This window comes from Macaca nemestrina, chromosome 9 (genome assembly GCF_043159975.1).
Source record: "Macaca nemestrina isolate mMacNem1 chromosome 9, mMacNem.hap1, whole genome shotgun sequence".
Taxonomy (NCBI): domain Eukaryota; kingdom Metazoa; phylum Chordata; class Mammalia; order Primates; family Cercopithecidae; genus Macaca; species Macaca nemestrina.
Window position 1 is genome coordinate 15064731 of NC_092133.1, and position 19613 is coordinate 15084343.

Consider the following 19613-nt stretch of genomic DNA (forward strand, 5'->3'; position numbering starts at 1 on the left):
GGACAAGGTCAGGCTCACCAGAAAGGGTCGAGGCTGTCTCCTGTGAGGACTCTCTACTTCCCTGCTTTGGTTCACCTGTTCTCCTTGGAGAGAACAACTGCCTTGTTCTCTGGGATCCTTTTCTCACTGCCCTCTGACTCCTTAGGGCGAGGGGGAAAAGTTCAGAGGAGGGATTGGAGGGGACCACTAATCCTGAGAGTAGGGGAAGCCAGGCTCTGGTTGGGGGGTACCTGTTCACCTCCCTGCCAGTCTACCAAATCTGTTTATCTGCCCTCCAGAGCAGCAGAGCTGGGATGTTTTTAGACTGCATCTCCAAATGCAGAGATGAGCTGCTTGAAGCCCCATCAATTTGCCTAAACCTTGGCCCTGGCAAATCCTGCCTCTCCCACTAGACAGCAGTCATAGCATCCAAACGTGTCAGTGAGAAACAAATGTTCACTGAGTTGCATTAAATGTGTAAAACCACTTCAGAATCACCCACCCTCTGTTCTTAAAACAAAAAAAATCTATTTTGTGAGAAATTAAATTGCATGGAGAAGTACTTGTCTCTGTCCATTTAGTGTTGCCATAATGGAATATCTGAGGTTGGGTCATTTATAAAGACAGGGGTTTCTTTGGCTCATGGTTCTGCAGGCCATACAAGAAGCATGGCACTGGCAATTATTATTCAGCTTCTGACAAGGGCCTCGGGCTGCTTCCACTCATGGCGGAAGGTGAAGGGAAGCGGGCATGTGCAGAGCTCACGTGGCAAGAGAGCAAGAGGGGAGGTACCATACTCTTCAACAACCAGCTCTTGCGGAAATGAACGAGAACTCACTCATTATCTCAATGGAAGCACTAAGCCATTCAAGAGGGATCCACCCCCCGGCCCAAACACCTCCCATCAGGCCCCACCTTCAACACTGGGGATCAAATTTCAATATGAGCTTTTGGGGGAGCAAAAATCCAACCAACCAACCGAAGTACAAAAAGAATATAACCAAGACATGCTGTCACCACTTAAATTAAGAGCTGTTAACATCCTATTTTCTTCCGTACTTGTAAATAAATAAATAAGCATTAGCAATGGAGGTAAAGTCCTGTGAAGCTATGTTGACCAATCCCATTTCACTCCCCACAACCACCCTGAGTTAACCTGGAGCAGGAGGTTACTGTGGATGCTTCCAGTCTGCAATGAGCACACACATGCTTCCAGGTCCTTGAGCAGGATTCATACGTCTATGTGTGTGTTTTCAAAACTGACACAAATGGCATTGTTCTAGACGCGTTTGTCATCTTGCTTTTCCCATCCAATGTTTTTGAAATCTGTGTTGACATATATGATCTGAACACACACACACACACACACACTTCCTTTTAACTGTAAAGTATTACGTGAACCCACCACTTCACAATGACTACTGGACATCCGAGTGGGAATTTCCCCCTAACTCTGGTGGTTGTGCCTGTGCCTGCCTCCCTGAGGCTGTGTGTGAGTCTCTCAAAAGGAGACTGGGTGTACATTTTCAGCTTTACCAGGTCCTGCCAAAGGGCCTGTTTCACTCCCTCCAGCGCGGCTCTCCTCCGCTGCCCCTGTACGTCTTACAGGGGCCTCCTCTTCTCTGATGATGGGTGGTGTGATGGTTTAATACTGAGTGTCAATTTGATTGGATTGAGGGATACAAAGCATTAATCCTGGGTGTGCCTGTGTGGGTGTTGCCAAAAGAGATTAACATTTGAATCAGTGGACTGGGGAAGGCAGATCCACCCTTAATCTGGTGGGCACAATCTAATGAGCTTCCAGTGAATATAAAGCAGGCAGGAAAGAAACATGGAAGGGAGAGAAGGGCCTAGCCTTCCAGCTTACATCTTTCTCTCGTGCTGGATGCTTCCTGCCCTTGAACATCAGACTCCAGGTTCTTCAGTTTGGGACTCAGACTGGCTCCCCTTGCTCCTCAGCTTGCACACAGCCTGTTGTGGGACCTTGTGATCATGTAATACTTAATCAACTCCCCTTTATAAATACCTATATATCTATCATATTAGTTTTGTCCCTCTAAGAGAACCCTGACTAATACAGGTGGCCACTCCCATCTTCCTGGTTTCTCTCTCTTCCCTGCTCCTTTTCCTTTCATGCTTGCTTTACTGGCTTTTCTTCCTCCCTCCTCCCCACTTGGGGCATTCACCCGGAGCTCTTCTCCAGCCTCTCTAGATTTTGTTCATACCAGGAGCCTCATGGTCCCAGAGTGAGGCAGGTGTAACTGAGATCTGTCTCACCTGGCCAGCACAATGCTCTTGAATCATTTCAAACCTCCCTCAGGTACCAGGCCCACTGTCTTATACCAACCACATTGGCACTCGAGTAGACTGCCAGTAGAGACGGTAGGTGGGTTCACTCAGCATCCATTCCAACTCACTTCTAGGATACCCTTCTCTCTGGCAGAGGCTGGAAAGCTAAGATCTGCCTGTCCCAAGCTCCTTGCAGGAATAGCTCCGGATAGGATTCAGATTTATCAATCAGATGCACTTGCTTGGGACTTGAATTCAGAACTAGGTGGGGAGGTTTGCAGCACCTATTTTCTGTGCTGGATTTCAGCAGGCACAACGTGGCTCTGGAGCCAACAGCTCTAGGAGCAGCTACCTGAACCCTGGACACCGGCGGTGTAGACCTCCAGCCAGTAGCTACTTGGTACATCCTCAGCTTTTTGATCATAGCAAAAGTGGCAATTGCCTTCCCTTGGCAGAGCAATTCTGTGATGTTTTTTGGGAATCTCCACTCAGCCTACAGACTATTTATTCCTCCCTCCCTTCCAATGCCCCTGTAAGTACCCAATTCCCTGACTTAAATTCACTTCTCCTTAAACTAGCTAGGGTGGCTACTGTGAGCTGCAATTGAAACCTGACCAATAGAGTCCCTGAAGGAGTGGAATGTTTGACCCCTGATTTATTCCCTTCCTTCCTGAGAGCATATTCTGACTTCAATTTCATTTACTCATTTATTGAATCGTCCACAAATATGTATTAAGCCTCTACTAGATGCTTATCACTGGGATGAACAAGGGGGAAATGATGACAAAATAAGATGGTACCAACCAGCGACCCTATTCCAGTCTTTGGAAACACCATTCTCCCCGTCTTCTAAACTAGGAACCACACAACCTCATATAAGCCTCTTTTTACCCGCCCGCCGCCCATGTGCATGGCAGCTCTACGTTCTGGCATCACTGTGAGCCCCAAGGCCCCACCATATCCAAGCATATCTCTGTGTAGATAAAATGACAGACAAGCTGTAAGGAAGGAGGTTGTTACTGAGAAGGTCACCTGTGTTTTTGAAGTTTCCAAAGGGCAGCATTAGCATTAGCCTCACCAGTGCAATGTATTTGGGAGCCCAGAGATTTGGGTTTATGAGAACTGATAAATTGCCACCTCTTCCCAAGACAAAGTGCCTCATCAAGTTGGCTGACAGAAACAGCTGCTTTCACAACAGCCAAACTGGAATCACATCTGGGAAGGTTTTAACCAAACAGACTATTTGTTTTTGTATAAAAGGATGTGCTAAACATTGAGATCTGTCATGTACCAAGAGGGAGTGGAAAAAACAACCCATGAATATCGTTTAATTAAATGACTCAGGGCAGCTGCAGGGACATACATACTTTTCCTTTTTTAGAGTTGGCAAGGAGCTTATGATTTAATATAGACTTCAAGAGAAGGAATATTGCCAGAGATAAAGAGGGACCTTTCATAGTGATAAAAAGGGCCAATTCATCAAAGACATAACATTCCTAAGGGTACAGGCACCTAGTAACAGCTTCGAAATATAAGAAGCAAAAATTGACCACACTAAAGGTAGAACCAGACAGATCTGTCATAGGGAATCTTATTACCTTGCTCTCAGTAATTGGTAGCACAAAGGATCTCTGATAGACCAAGGATCTGGAAGATCTGAACAGTACTATGGACCACTTGGCCCAGTTGACACTTACAGAACCCTCCACTCATTGACAGCAGGACACATCCATTTCCCATGCAAATGGAACATTCACCAAGATAGACCATGTGCTGGACCACAAAATAAATCTCAGCTTTCCAAAGGTTAAAATCATATAAAGTATGTTCCCAAACCAAAAAGGAATTACACTTTAAATTTAAAAAATCTAGAAAATCCCAATATTTGGGAATCAAGCAATACAATTTTAAACAATCCATTGGTCAAAGAAGAAATCACAAAGGAAATAAAAAAGTATCCCAAACTGAATAATCATGTTCCCTTTCACCTTCAGAGGTAGAATGACCAACCGTCCCTGTCTGCCCAGGGCTATGCCTGTTTTGTGACTGTAAGACCCTTGTCCTGAGAAACTCCTCAGTTCTGGGCAAACCACAATGGTTGGTCACCCTATGAAATATTTTGGTTTGGACTCTAAGTCATGTGGTATAGGACCTAGGTATAAGGACTTGGGTATAGGACTTCTTTTTATGGGGTCAGCATCTGTAGTATAATGAGAAGATGTGGGCTCCAATCCAAGCTTTGCCATTTATTAACTGTGTGACCTTGGGCAAGTTACTTCATCTATCTGGACCCCAGCTGTGCCACCTTCCAAATAGGGGCTAATATTATCTACCTTGCAAGGTTCCTCTCACCTCCCCAAGATGGAATCTCACTCTCCTTCCCAGGCTGGTATGTAGTGGTATGATCTTGGCTCACTGCAACCTCTGCCTCCTGGGTCCAAGTGATTCTCCTGCCTCAGCCTTCTGAGTAGCTGGGATTACAGGTGTGTGCCACCATGCCCAGCTAATTTTTGTATTTTAGGTAGAGATGGGGTTTTGCCATGTTGACCAGGCTGGTCTTGAACTCCTGACTTCAGGTGCCTCACCTGCCTCGGCCTCCCAAAGTGCTGGCATTACAGGCATGAGCCACCATGCCCGGCCAAGTTTGTTTGGTTTTGTTTTAAAGATGGAGTCTCACTCTCACCCAGGCTGGAGTACAGTGGCGTGATCTCAGCTTACTGCAAACTCCATCTCCCAGGTTCAAGTGATTTTCCTGTCTCAGCCTCCCAAGTAGCTGGGATTACAGGTGCCCATCACCACACCCAATTAAGTTTTGTATTTTTAGTAGATACAGGCTGGTCTCTAACTCCTGACCTCAGGTAATTTGCCTCGGCCTCCGAGAATGTTGGGATTACAGGCATGAACCAATGCACCTGGCCCCTTGCAGGTTTTTATGAGAAGTAAATAAATGATACGATCAGAGTGCCTGGCACAAAAGTGCTTAATAAACAATATCTATGATGATGATTATATCAGCTTGTTTAAAACAAGCTACAAGACAGGAAAGGGTCTTGGAAATGGGTAATTCCAAAAGCCCATTTAACCTTTTCATCATCATAAAAATAGTTCATATTCACAGAGAGTTTGCCATGAGAGCCCACTGTGCTAATGACTTTTTGTGCATTTAAGAGGAAACCAAGTCTTAGAGAAGGGCAGTGATTTCCCCATAGTCACACAGCAAGTCAGAAGTAGATGGGGCATCAGCTTCCAGGTCTCTTTAGTTCAAGGATCTTTCCACAGTATTTTGTTGCCGGGGGTCGGGGGGGAGGGGCGGTGATCTCCTCCTAGTTTTGGAGGGGCATCAGAAAGCAGAGAACCAAGGGGGTTGGGCAGGTCCCAGCAGCCCCTGCCTTTCTAAGTTTCCCCTGCTGCATGTTTGGAAATGGGACCAGGCTGCCGAGCTACTCCCACCAAGCCCCGCCAAACCCTGAGGAGGCCAAGGAGTAGGATGGGGGTGGGGACTACACTGGTCACAGAGCTGCTGTCACCAGGAGGTGCTTTTCCTGATCCAGTGCAGCTGACTCATAAGCTCTGAGCCTGCTCCTCTCTCAATGGCCCTGTGGCTCAGAGCTTCCTTCTTGCTACAGCCAGTGGGAGGGCACAGGGCCCCATTGACCTCCAGCTGGGTCTTTTGTGACCTCCTTTCTCCCTCCCACCTGGGATTTTCCATGGGGTTGAGATGGAGCAGGCCCCCCCACCCACCCACCCTCCAAGAAGCCTTCCAGCCCCCAAGTACGGAATTAAAGGAACATCTTGAGTTCCTTCAAGGGAAATTCCAGGCACCTACCTAGCTTGCTCTGAGAAGTGAACAAGCAACTTGATAGGCAAGAAGGTAATAGTAGCTTAGAATAGCCAAGGAAGCTGGAATCACAGGCTGTTTGGTTCCCTATAGAAACCAAAGGCAACATCTTAATGAATGTGCCTGAGTTGTTTCTCAGAAACCTGGACCCCCACCAGACTGGCTCGTAGACCTCAGATAAAGGGGAACTGAGGACTGACCTCAGACAACTGTTCTTTCCTCTAAATTTCTTCCTGTGGTGTCTAGAGGAAGTCACACCCAGGAGCCGGAGCTAACATTTTCTGCTAACCCCCAGTTTTTATTTTGTTATTTTTTGAGATGGAGCCTTGCTCCACAGCCCAGGCTGGAGTGCAGTGGCACAATCTCAGTTCACTGCAACCTCTGCCTCCTGGGTTCAAGCAATTCTCCTGCCTCAGCCTCCCAAGTAGTGGGATTACAGGCATGTGCCACCATGCCTGGCTCATTTTTGTATTTTTAGTAGAGACTGGGTTTCGCCATGTTGACCAGGCTGGTCTCAAACTCCTGACCTCAAGTGATCCACCTACCTCAGCATCCCAAAGTGCTGGGATTACAGGCCTGAGCCACCACAGCCAGCCTGACCCCCAGTTTTTAAATAAAGCTTCTCTTCCTTAACAAATTGCAAATCAGAAAATCTTTGAATCTACCTATTAACATGTAAGCCCCCATGTCAAGATATCCTGCCCTTTTAGGCCAAAACCAATGTGTAACCTTTGTCTACTGATTTACAATTTTGCCTGTAATTTCTGCTTTCCTGAAGCTGAGCCCCACCTTTAAAAATTCTTACCTGCAAGCCATCAGTGAGGTCAGGATTATTTGCTAGTCACCAAGTAAGGAAGAGAGGAAAGCATTTTTGCCAGGCACCAAGTAAGGAAAATCGGGGAGCGTTGCCCAGCAAATAAATGCCTTCCCGTCTTCTGCTGCAAACCTTGGTGGGGATGGTGTCCTTACTCCACCTGGCATGCAGACCCCAGGTTGGTTCAATAACAGGGTCTTTACTCAGCTTTCTTGGCCAAAGCCCAGTGCTGACCACGTGAAGATAATTGTGTTTCTAGAGAGTCCTTATTGTGATGGAGAAAAAAAAACCAGTTCATGTGAGCTCAGGTCACTCTGACCCTGCAGAGTAGGTATTTCCCTGGAAGCAGAGCTCTGATTTTCTGCTTTGTTTTCTCACTGAAAGGGCACAGTGCAAGATGCAGGGCTTGTTTCTCTGGTAGAGATGTGATTGTCCTCACCCTTTGCTGAGTGGCCAGAGGCTTCATTAGTGTTACAGGAAATGGGTCCAGATCCAGACCCCAAGAGAGGGTTCTTGGATCTCGCACAAGAATTAATTCAGGGTGAGTCCATGAGGCAAAGCAAAAGCAAGTTTATTAAGAAAGTTAAGTGGTGAAAGAACAGTTACTCCATAGAGTAGGGTGCTCCCGAAAGTAAGAGGAGGAAGGTGTCCAACCTAGGTACAACACTTTATATGTATGTAGGATAAAAAAAGATAATGGGGAGATGTGCTCTCCTATAAGGGTTTGTGATAAAGGATTAGTTTTCTTAATTACTATATTTTGCAAGAATATTATCTTTAAAGGAAAATTAGGAATTCTTCTGTTAAGATATTGGGATATCAGAACACTCTTAAGTCTGGGTCTGTTTAGTAAATGTTATCAATCTGCTCACTTAACCGTAAACATCTAGAGGCCAGGAATAATACCTTTCTGGGAATGTAGCCCAGCAAGCCCCAGCCTCATTTTTCCTAGCCCTCACTCAAGATGGAGTTGCTCTGGTTCTAATGCCTCTGATGTTAGTACCTCTTTTTATTTTTTGTGGAATGGGCTCCATCCCCAAAGTCCATGTGCCCCAACTGCTCCCAGGGTGCAGAAGTCCCTGGAACATGTGCTTGGCAGGCGGTCCATGGCTTTATCTTCCGTCTGCACTGGAAAGCACCCACCAAGCCGATTCATTAATCCACACTGGGCATCTCCAGTTGGTTGGATGATAGCAACTCAAACACAGCCCGTCGCAAAGTGAAACAATCATCTTCCCCTAAGTGAATTTTTCCTTTCATCACACAAGCCAGAGCCGCTGGAATCTACCTCTTAAGCCTTTTCCCTTCCTCTAGGTCATAATTTATTTTCTCAACCTGAGTGAGTGCAACTGCTGATCAGGAGGATATCCAGGATACAGGATGATAGGAAACATATAACTATTAGCTATTGTTAAATACAAACTCCTAGGAGCTCAGTTGATAAACTCAGGAGAAATCTGGTGGTTCAGCCAGATTTTGAGGAGAGAAAATTGGAGAAGGAGAGACACGGAAAAGGGAGAACTGGGCCTTAACTCCAAGATGCATTTGAATTGGATGCATTTGCGTTTCTGGAATTGATTGGGTGGGAGCCATAGAGACAAACTCTGGCAGTTAAGAACAAACTGTGAAGCTGCCAGCTGTTGAGGTGGTTAATTAGGACACAGAACCAAACCAAAAGTAACAATCAAGCCTTTTCTCATATACTGTGATAGAGCAAACAAGCCAGGAGCCAGAAAGAGGAAGGCACCAGCTCCTCATGGTTTCATTTTCCCCCTAGAATGGCACTGGGCAATGATGGGGTGGCATCCCATCAGATGAAGTGCAGACAGAAGAAATTACCTTACAGCTCAGGAGCCCCTAACAAAAAGGCTCCTTATATAAGTTCGTTTTAACACTGCTATAAAAGCACACCTGAGACTGGGTAATTTGTTACTTTTCCAATTACTTTCAATGGCAAACATCACAATTACTTTGTTACCAACCTAATATAAAGAAAAGAGGTTTAGTTGACTCACAGTTCTGCAGGGCTGGGGAGACCTCAGGAAACTTACAATCATGGCAGAAGGCAGAAGGGAAAACACGCACTTTCTTCACAAGATGGCAGGAGCGAGTGAGAAGAGGGCAGGGAAAGCTGCCATTTATAAAACTGTCACATCTCGTGAGAACTCACCATCACGAGAATAGCAAGGGGGAAATCCGCCCCCATGATCCAATCACCTCCCACCAGGCCCCTCCTCCGACACTGGAGATTACAATTCAACATGAGATTTGGGCGGGGACACAGAGCCAAACCATTTCGCTCTTGCCTTTTTGGATCCAGGGGGTTTGGAGAGAAAAAGTGTTGAGTCAGAGTGGAGAAACGGTCTCAGCTGAGACCCCTTGATAAGGAGGTTTCTCAGCAGAGGAGCATTAAGGGTGTAGGCATGGAGACATTGAGTTCATCCGTGCAAACACTGAGATATTTGCACCCAAAGTTCCTGTAGTTGTGATGTTGAATTTTATTTCATGTTTTAGTGTGGCTATCAAAATTCTTGGGGATGAGATAAAAACAATAGTTGTTATTTTAATGACACTGGGAAATATCTGAATGTAAGCTGACCACAGAATTGGAACTGAAATCTCATAATTGGGTTGTGTCTTTGCCTTTCGTGGATTGATTCTTGAGGGACACAGCACAGTCAATATGGAAGATATATGAGCAATGGAAGTTGTTCTACATAAACTTTTTGGGTGGAAGTTTTGAAATTGTCTTACCTGGCACATGTGTAATTTTGGGTAGAATAATTAATACGACAAAACTTCTCAAATCTCAGTGCCTTAATACTGATTGTATTTCTTGTTCATGTCACAGTTCAGTGTGGCTTAAAAAGTGGTCCCTGGGAAATGGGGACAAGGTTTAGTCTGCTCTGTACTGTCATTTAGGGGCTTCGGCGAGCAGAAAGGAAAAGTTCATGAAGGAAGTTTTTTAAGGGAGAAGATCATGAAGTGTCCACCAATCCCACCCGCATTCCCTTGGCCAATACTTAGTCACATGTCCCCCCTAACTGCACAGAAGGCTGAGAAATACAGCCTAGCTCATGTTCAGGAGAAAAACGAAGCAGAGTTTGGTGAAGACAGAACAGTCTCTGCCACAGCACATTTCTGGGTTTTTTTTGAGATGGAGTCTCGCTCTGTCACCCAGGCTAGAGTGCAGTGGTGCAACCTCCATTCACTGCAACCTCCACCCCCCCAGGTTCAAGTGATTCTCCTGCCTCAGCCTCCCGAGTAGCTGAGATTACAGGCGCGTGCCACCACACCTTGCTAATTTTGTGTTTTTAGTAGAGACGGGGGTTTCACCATGTTGGCCAGGCTGGTCTCGAACTCCTGACCTCAGGTGATATGCCTGCCTCTGTCTCCCAAAGTGCTGGGATTATAGGCATGAGCCATCACACCCGGCCACCACAGCATGTTTCTTAGGTGACTGGATATTAATTTGATTCTCTTTTATGTTTTTTTGAGACAGGGTCTCACTCTTTTGCCCAGGCTAGAGTGCAGTGGCATGATCTCCGCTCACTGCAAGCTCTGCCTCCGGGGTTCACACCATTCTCCTGCCTCAGCCTCCCGAGTAGCTGGGACTACAGGCGCCCGCCACCACGCCCAGCTAATTTTTTGTATTTTTAGTAGAGACGGGGTTTCACCGTGTTAGCCAGGATGGTCTCAATCTCCTGACCTCCTGATCTGCCCGCCTCGGCCTCCCAAAGTGCTGGGATTACAGGCGTGAGCCACTGTGCCTGGCCTGATTCTCCTTTTCTGATAGTCTCAGTGAGTATGAGGAATTGTGGGGCAACAACACTAAGGTAATACAACAACACTAAGGTAACACAACAACACTAAGGTAATATGTGTGTATCCACGTTCTCTGAGAAACTAGAGCTCAGCTCTAAAGATGCCTGGGATAGGGAAATGAATATTGACAAAGGTGAAGAAACAATTTCAAGAACAGAAAACAAATTCAAACATGGAGCTCAAGTGGAGAAAATCGGAGAAGGGTTTTCAGCAAAACTTCGAGAGCTAATATCTTCTGTGGTGCTCTCCCTTTCATTTTTATCTTTGTCAGGTGTGTGAGTTTCGTTTTTTCAATGACACTGGGTGCTCTGTGTTGAGGGCTCTTTGGTGTTTCCCCGGGGAGAGATTTGAGTTTCTCTTTTCAGCTGGTTAGTTCTCAAATGATGCCCTTGGGCAGGTCATGTCTACATCTACACAATTTGAAGTAAATTCCAGGAAGCTGAGCCGAAAGTTAAAAACAGACAAGGAAACGGGAACTTGCAATCCTTGAAGGAAACAGTTATTTAAACACAAGCTCTGTGTGTTTAGCCAGGAGAGGAACGGACCGTTCTTACGGGGCAGGTGCATTATTTTTTAACAGGGTGGCACCAATGTATACAGATACATGTGTAAGGAGGAGGGTTGTGAGTAATGTGTCTGGTGCGTGCTGTGAGCTCGCTGGCGGCCTGGGTTGGTGACTGGTGGCCAGCAGGGCTGCAGGATATCATCAGGGCCCTAGCCATGTGGGAACTGTTATGGGACAGCTGGTCCAGAAGTGGGTGTGGGCTGGATCTCATCTAGTTCTGAATATGGCTGTAAGGGAAGGAAGGTTGTGTCCCAAGTAGGAAATAGAAGCCCGTCTTGCTGTTCAACTGTAAGTTGAAGCAGTGGCCCTGGGGACAGATCTGAGATCCCTTCGGGAAGGCATGATGGCCATGTCCACAAGTTGCTGCGTGAAAGCCCCTTGGTTTTGACGTCTGTTGGCAGCTGGGTCTGTTGAAATGCATGTGCCCACATCTGCACTCCCACCTGTGGGGGTACTAGGAGAACCCCAGAGGAAGGAAGTGAGGAATGGGGCATCTGAGAAGCCTCCCCTTGTGCTGCGGCCAATTGCAAGGATGGAGAGAGTTCTATGCAGAGGAGCCAACAAGTCACAGAGTGTTCTTGAAGTACATTGTATCTGTTCCTGCCCAAGAAACAGGTGCTCTTAAGGACATCCCTCTTGACATCCAAAAGGCCCTGAAATGCAGTGAATAAAAAAAGGAACTTTGCCTTCATCTGGAAAGCAGCCTACCTACACAATGGGCAACACAGCGCTTAGAAAACCGTGGTGAAAGATGGCAGGGGTATGAGCTACACAGAACAAAGGGACAGAGAAGCAAGTCAAAGCCCTCTATGTGCAGTGGTGGAAAAAAAAAAGCTATCTGACTATAGCAATTGGGCTGGAAGCAGTTTGGGGGTCGATTATATGGCATAATAAGAGAAATGACATCAGCGGGGTTCTTACTATTATTTTATTAGTATTATATTAGGGCAGAGCAATATGAGGGGAAAATGCAGCTAAAAGGATGGATGGGAGAAATAATCACATCTGACTCCTTTTTGAGACAGATAGTTTAGAATGCCACTTGTCAAAAAGGCAAGGGGGTTGGGCAGAGTGATTGATGCCAGAAGGGACATAGATTTCAGATTTAGGAGGAGGGGAAATCCATCAAGTTTGCCAGTAGACATAGGAGCTAAAGTTGCAGATTCAGAAGGAAGGTGCTGGCTTTGCAGACCTTGAGGGGAAGGAATGTGGCAACTTGGAGGAAGTGGGGAAAACGAGAGGAGGCAGCCCAGGTGGGGTGGTGGCTGAGGGCGTGGTGTACATCAGACAAAGTCTCAGAGTCACATGGCCCTGTCAAGGCACATGCCACTCTGCATTGTCCTGGCAACAGATCCCCATTTTGCCACCCTGGCATTAAAACAAGGATAAGCCAAGGCAGAGAGGCAGGTGAACTGTAATCAGAGGCAGGGACCATGTGATATGGTGGCTCCACTTTGTGGGGACTACCTGGGCACAGGAATTTGGGATGTGTGACAGACAAAGAACGTGTCATGAAGTCCGTGTGTCCAGAAAAGAGAGAGAGAGACCCTCCTGGGAGCTGCTGGCCTGGGATTCTCCTGTTGGCTCTGATAGGCCTGGAATAAATATTCAGTTTGGCCATGCCTGCTACCTCGTGTGTGTTTGGGAGGAAATCTAGCATTTGAAGAACCCAGGCTGGGCACAGGTGGGAGTGTGCTCTCTAAGGTAGCCTCTGGAACCATCCAGAAGGCTGTTCCCTCCCACTGCCCAGAAGTTCGTCCCACCCAGAGATGGGAGTTAGCAATGCTCCTCTGTGTCACTTCTTTCCACCCTGTTTGGGCTCTCCACCCTCTCACCTGGACCTCTGCAGCAGCCTCCCAAAGGGCACCCCAGTTCCTGCCTTTCCCCACTGCAATTCACCCTCCAGACTCCTGCCTGAAGAAACTCTACTCTCTTGTGTAAGACCCACCAAGGGGTCCTGGTTCTTAGAGAATAAAGCGTAAACTCCTTAGTGTGATTACAGGTTCCTTCCAGATCTGGCCCTGCCTCCCCAGCCTGCCTTCTCTGGGTGTCTGAGTCTCCCCACTACCAACTCCACTTAGCAGTCCATGCCTCTGGTACTTCTGGCCTGGCTCCTCCTCCCTTCCCCTCCCCTCCCCTCCCTTCCCCTCTCCTCTCCTCTCCCTTTATCTTTTTCTTTTCTTCTTCTTCCTTTTTTTTTTTTTTTTGGGACAGAGTCTCTCTCTGTCATCCAGGCTGGAGTGCAGTGGCACGATCTTGGCTCACTGCAAGCTCCCCCTCCCGGGTTCACGCCATTCTCCTGCCTCAGCCTCCCGAGTAGCTGGGACTACAGGCGCCCGTCACCATGCCTGGCTAATTTTTTGTATTTTTAGTAGAGACGGGGTTTCACCGTGTTAGCCAGGATGGTCTCGATCTCCTGACCTCGTGATCCGCCCACCTCGGCCTCCCAAAGGGTTGGGATTATAGGCGTGAGCCACCGTGCCTGGTTGGCATTTTCTTTTTTATCTTCTGAGGCTCACTCCAAGCATAACCTGACCCATCCCCTCAGGTTGGAACCAGCCACCCCTTCCTTCAGGTAGGACAAGGATGCAAGTGGGCATCAAGAAGAGCAGGATCCAGGTGCTGGGACTCTGCCAGGACTCTCTTGCTCTGTGCTCTTTGCTCGTCTGCCAGTCAGCTCCTTTCTCTCCCTGAAGGTAGGGGCTTATTTCACCTCTGAGAAACACGCTTGCCTACTGTTCCCTGTCTTACTTCTTCTCAAGGAAGATAACTTAGGGAAGGCTCACTTTCTCAATCTCAATTTGAAAAGTTTTAGGGAAGAATTCTGATTGGCCTTGCTTGGGTCAGCTGCCCACCTCTGACTCAATCAACTGTGGTCATGGGCAAGGGCCATTATTATTAATAATATTGTCTGGCTGGGCACAGTGGCTCATGCCTATAATCCCAGTGCGTTGGGAGGCTGAGGCAGGAGGATTGCTTGAGCCCAGGAGTTTGAGGTCAACCTGGGCAAAATTATGAGATGTTGTCATCACTACTAAAAATAAACAAATTAGCCAGGCATGGTGGCATGTACCTGGAGTCCTAGCTACTCAGGATGCTGAAGTGGGAGGATTGATTGATCCCAGGAGTTCGAGGCTGCAGTGAGTTAGGATCATGCCTCTGCACTCCAGCCTGGCAACAGTGTGGGACCATGTCTCCGAAATACATACACACATACACATATAAAAATAAAAAAATTTAATAATGTTGTCTAAATATGAGTTAGCTTTCTTACTAACTACTCCTCACAGAGTTCCTACCGGACTGGTAGCCAACTCAAACCCTCACGCCCTGAAAACCTTTCCACATTACCTGCCAACAGGTTAATTCATAGAAAATCAAATCAGCTGAATGCTCAACTATCAACGCACCACATTTACTAACAATCAAATAAAATAAACCTGGGTAGTTTTAATTTACTGATTTTTCCCTTTGTCTTCATAGCAGTATTTTAAGAAATATTCAATGTTTTTCCCCTGGCTCCCTGTTGCCGAAACCAGAGGCTGAAAACAGTAAATGATGATGGGGGCAGAGAGAGGAGAGTCCCAGAGGAGCAAGCGGAAAAACAGGGAAACAGGAACATATTTATAAGGAATAGTCATCAGACTAGAGCCCTAGGATGATCTATTCGTTGAATATAATTAATTCATCTGAAAGTAGAGTCAAGAAAATATATTCACAAAGAATATTTCTGAGTTTAAACAATTCTTTTGCCTATATTCTTTGTGTGAATAAACAGTACGTTTGCAGAAATCTTCGTATTCAAGATAATCTTAATATATTTTTCTTGGGCCCCTGAATATTTCCTCTCTCTGCACCTAAGTCTTATGAACTGCCATTCTTTTGTTTCTTTTTCACCTAAACAGCCTCAAGGCCTTCAACTTTTCCTCCTAAATGTGGCTTCTAGGTCTTTCCTCAGCTTGCACGTCTTCTCGTCTCATATATATGCAAATATATATTTTTATATATTTATAAATATGTATTAAAAATATATGTATGAGCCCTATGCAAATAAATGGGATAATGGGACAGACGTCTCCCTAAACTCATAACCTGCACTTCTGTTAATCATCATCATTATTATTAATGTTATCTCTAACTGCATGCTAGCCTTCTGAATAAGGATCCCTCCCAGTGCGTTCCTGCTGAGCTTCGAGCCAGATAACCTTGTCTACACACCTTGTCTACATAACTTTCCCCTAGCCTGGAGAAAAGATTTTTGAGAAGTAAAAATGAGACACCCATCTTTGTATTCTAAGCCCTTACTTTGGAGTGGGAAACAAGGATCTAAGATCTGCTGTCATTTGAAAATGAGAATTTGAGACTGGGTGCAGTGGCTCACGCCTGTAATCCTAGCACTTTTGGGAGGCCGAGGTGGGCAGATCACTTGAGGTCAGGAGTTTGAGACCAGCCTGGTCAACATGGTGAAACCCTGGCTCTACTAAAAATATAGCACATTAGCCAGGCATGGTGGCGTGTGTCTGTAATCCCAGCTACTCAGGAGGCTGAAGTGGGAGAATCACTTGAACCAGGGAGGTGGAGGTTGCAGTGAGCTGAGATTGTGCCGCTGGACTCCAGCATGGGCAACAGAGCAAAACTCCGTCAAAGAAAACAAAACAAAACAAAACAAAACAAAAAAACCCCAGAAAGAAAGAAAAGAAAAAAGAAAAGAAAATGAGAATTTGTACTACTGAAGTTTTAAAATGGTTTTAGAATTATCAGTTACTTTTTTTTTTTTTTTTGAGACAGGGTCTCACTCTGTTGCACAGGCTGGAGTGCAGTGGCGTGATCTCGCCTCACTGCAACCTCTGCCTCCTAGGTTCAAGCGATTCTCTTGCCTCAGCCTCCTGAGTAGCTGGGACTACAGGCGTGCACCACCACTGCAGGCTAATTTTTATATTTTTAGTAGAGACAGGGTTTCACCATGTTGACCAGGCTGGTCTTGAACTCCTGGCCTCAAGTGATCCACCAGCCTGGGCCTCCCAAAGTGCTGGGATTACAGGCATGATCCAGCGTGCCCAGCCTATCAGGTAATTTTATACAGTTTGGCAGTAGTCCCAATGTTGCTAGCATGTGCTTGATACCCATTTTATGCAAGTCCCAGCAACACTGGGTCCTGATGGCATGAATCTGTGCGTGTGTGATTATTCACTACATTTCTGCAATTCCTCTGTTTATTCAGTTACATCATGGATTCATTGAAGTCCTCTATGGCAAATTCTGTGACTTAATTAGATCATTATTTAACCACAGAAAAGGAAAGCGTATTATATTTCCAGACAATGTTTTCACCTGAACTTGAAAGCATTTCCCATCAGAGTCTAGGATTGGCGTGTGCTTTCACTAATGCCTTCAATCTGCTTAATTCATTCCAACTTTCGTTGCTGCAGGCACATGTCAAAATTAGCTTTCAAATACTGATTTAATCTCTGGCATAATTACATTGCTCTGCACCCCTGAGGCTTTTAATTCTTGAGTGTATGCTAAAAAGTGACAAAGCTTCAGGAAATAAAAAAAATGTATTTAATTTTATAAAAGAAGCCTAGTGATAGGAGGAGGAATTATGCACAGATTGAGTTACATGGAGGTAGTTGATCATTTGAGCAAGTGGCTGACGCACAACTGAGCCACCAAAGAAGCTTCAATCTCCCCAACTCAGCAGATCTGGTACAAGCACATCAGCTGGGCTCTTAAGGGAGGATAGGAAGAATATTTGAAACCAGTCTTTGAGTCTCTGCCCCTCCAATGCCAAGAATCTTCATCTGTGAAATGTGGATAATGACAGCTAATATTTACTGAGAGTTTACTGTGGGGAGCTGCTGGTCTAAGCACTTTGGTCATTTAGGATCTTTGAGTCAGGCATAAAAATTACTATGCCCATTTTAGAGTTGGGAAAACTAAGGCCACTGAAAAGTCATGTAACAGCCCAAAGCCACCATCTGGGAAGTGGTGGATTCTGGATTTGAACCCAACAGTCTGGTTCCGTAATCCACACTCTTAACCCCACACTGTATGGCATGGGAAAGCTGCTGCCCTCCCTGCCTTATGGAGGAATCAAATGTATGTGTGAGTCTTTTTGCGCTGAGTGAAAGGCTTTGCAAGCTCAGAAGCTCCACGGTGCTTTTAGAACCACCCAACGTCCTGAAGTCTGGTGCCCTCCCATGAGGAGTTGAGCGAAGAGGCTGATGGACCCTCAGCCTCAGTGTGTGCTCAGATTTGCCGCTCTAGCAGAGGATCTTTGAGGAATCATTCCATCTTTCTGAGGCTCAGTTTCTAAGTCTATAAAAGTCAATGAATGCTGGGAGCACCAAGAAAAACTGCAGGGGGGCACTATTAGTTGCTGACATTTATTGAGCACTAACTACAGGCAGGGACCTGCAGGAAGCCCTTTAATGAGGTATGTCGTCAGGCACACCTGATGGTAATGAGGCTCATTAGGCTCAGAGATTCACCCAGCAGCACCCAGGAACGGTTAGGATGTTACAGTGCATGTCCTTGACCCCTGGCATGCTGCTCCCACTACAGACCTCCAGAGGAAGTGGTTTCCAAGTGTCTCTGCTCCCTGTCCATGGAACCTTTTCCATGGCTACCATTTGGTGTCCACTCATTTCCCTCAGTGTTTCCTTGAATGTGCATTTGGACATGATGCACTTGTTCCCAAGTGCAGGGGGTCTCCTGAGTCATCCCTCTCCCAGGCCTGCCCCATGTCTTCCCTTAGACTTCAACTTTCAGAGCAGCTGCTTTTGCAGGTGTGGCAGTGAGAGTATTTTTCCTACCCTTTCCCTTTCCCCTATCTCTGCCTCTGGGTTTGGTCTTGAAACTCTGTGTGGGGTTGGATGTTTGGGGTCTGTGATCCGGAGCGACCGAGCTTAGGGGGAGCTTAGGACACCAGACCTCTCTTGGCACAAAGAATAATGAACAGGGTAGGCCACAGGACTGTGCGGCAGAAAATGCGGGTTACACTCAGGGAATTAATTCAGAGGATGTGGCTGCATTAATGCTGATAGTCCACATCTCAAGACTCTGGGGATGGCAGGGAGTAAGTGGGGCCCAATGCAACGATATAACCTGCCAGACACAGGCTCATTGACAGCTCACAGGCCCCATCTCACTCTTAGTGTTGCAGGGAAACCAAAACCCACCTGCTCTTTGCTCTAAGCCAAATGCCTCTGCAGTGGTGCCTGCTTGGGCTCAAAGGCCATTTTAAGTGGAAAGGATGGTGAATAGACATTGTACAAATCAACTCTTTCTCCTATAAAATCAATGCTGTTCTTTCAAGGAGTTGAAAGAAGAAAGCAAATGCTGAATTTATGAAGCAGACATGGTACTGTCTCATTCGACCTCCAGGGAAAACTGTTTTTCTTGTCTTCTCCCAACTGGCTGGAACAAATATCATGTCTTATAGGAATACTGTTGCTCACGCCTGGCTTCAACCAGTTCTGGAAGTTGTCAAGCCTCCTTCCTCTAGATTTAATTTAACCAGAAGCCACAGAGTGCTGTGGGGAACAGGAGACGGCTAAATTGCCATCTCTGGCTGGTCTCATGGGGGCAATTAATCCAAATAAATAAAACCCAAGAGAAAGACAAACATTAAATGAGAGCCAGACCACAGGACAGGAGAGGCATCAGGCTTTGGAGGAGTTGGGAAGAGGAAGAGGTCAGTGTAGGCTTGAAATGGTCCATTTTTTCCCTTGGTTTTATAAAGGAAACAGGATTTTAAAAGATAAAAATGATTGAGGACGCCTTTGGCTTATGGGGAGTGAACACAGCCTAGGGAAAGTCATTGAGTTGGGAATGAACAAAGCTGACCTCTAGCACGGAGCTCTTTCCTCTCTTTTTATTCTTATGTGCAGTCGGCATGGTTTTCTAGTTTGAATAAAAGAGACATGTCATAAAGGTCGGGGACACTATTTGGAATCTGATACTCTTTCAGGTGCCCATTAGTGTCACAAGAACATCCTAAGTGCAGCTGAAAAGTTCCCTGAGTGTGAGTTCTGGAGAGCTGGGGCCTTGGCCTCGCTTTGCTACTGAATAGCTGAATGACCTTGGCGTGTCCTTCAGCCTGGCCTCAGCCTCTTCCTCTGTAAAAATTTCTTAACCAGTTTTGTTATCTTTCTCCCTGGGCTCCTTGGGAACCCCTGGGGTGCCAGAGATGAATTCTTCAGCAGCCAGGGCCCCATGGCATCCGGGTGTGGTGAGAATGAGCCAGTGATATGACGGCATCATGTTGTCAACAGTTAGCTCTTCGCCACCTTCTCCAACCA

General features: G+C 46.3%; 1 long non-coding RNA gene across 1 annotated transcript in view; it reads right to left on the reverse strand.

The window, feature by feature from the left end:
* Positions 1-7093, reverse strand: part of LOC112424273 (uncharacterized) — a 71261-nt gene extending 64168 nt beyond the window's left edge. The window contains exon 1 of the long non-coding RNA XR_003014988.2: positions 6912-7093. This is a non-coding gene — a long non-coding RNA (uncharacterized lncRNA). The remainder of the gene's footprint in view (positions 1-6911) is intronic.
* Positions 7094-19613: the final 12520 nt, after the last annotated feature.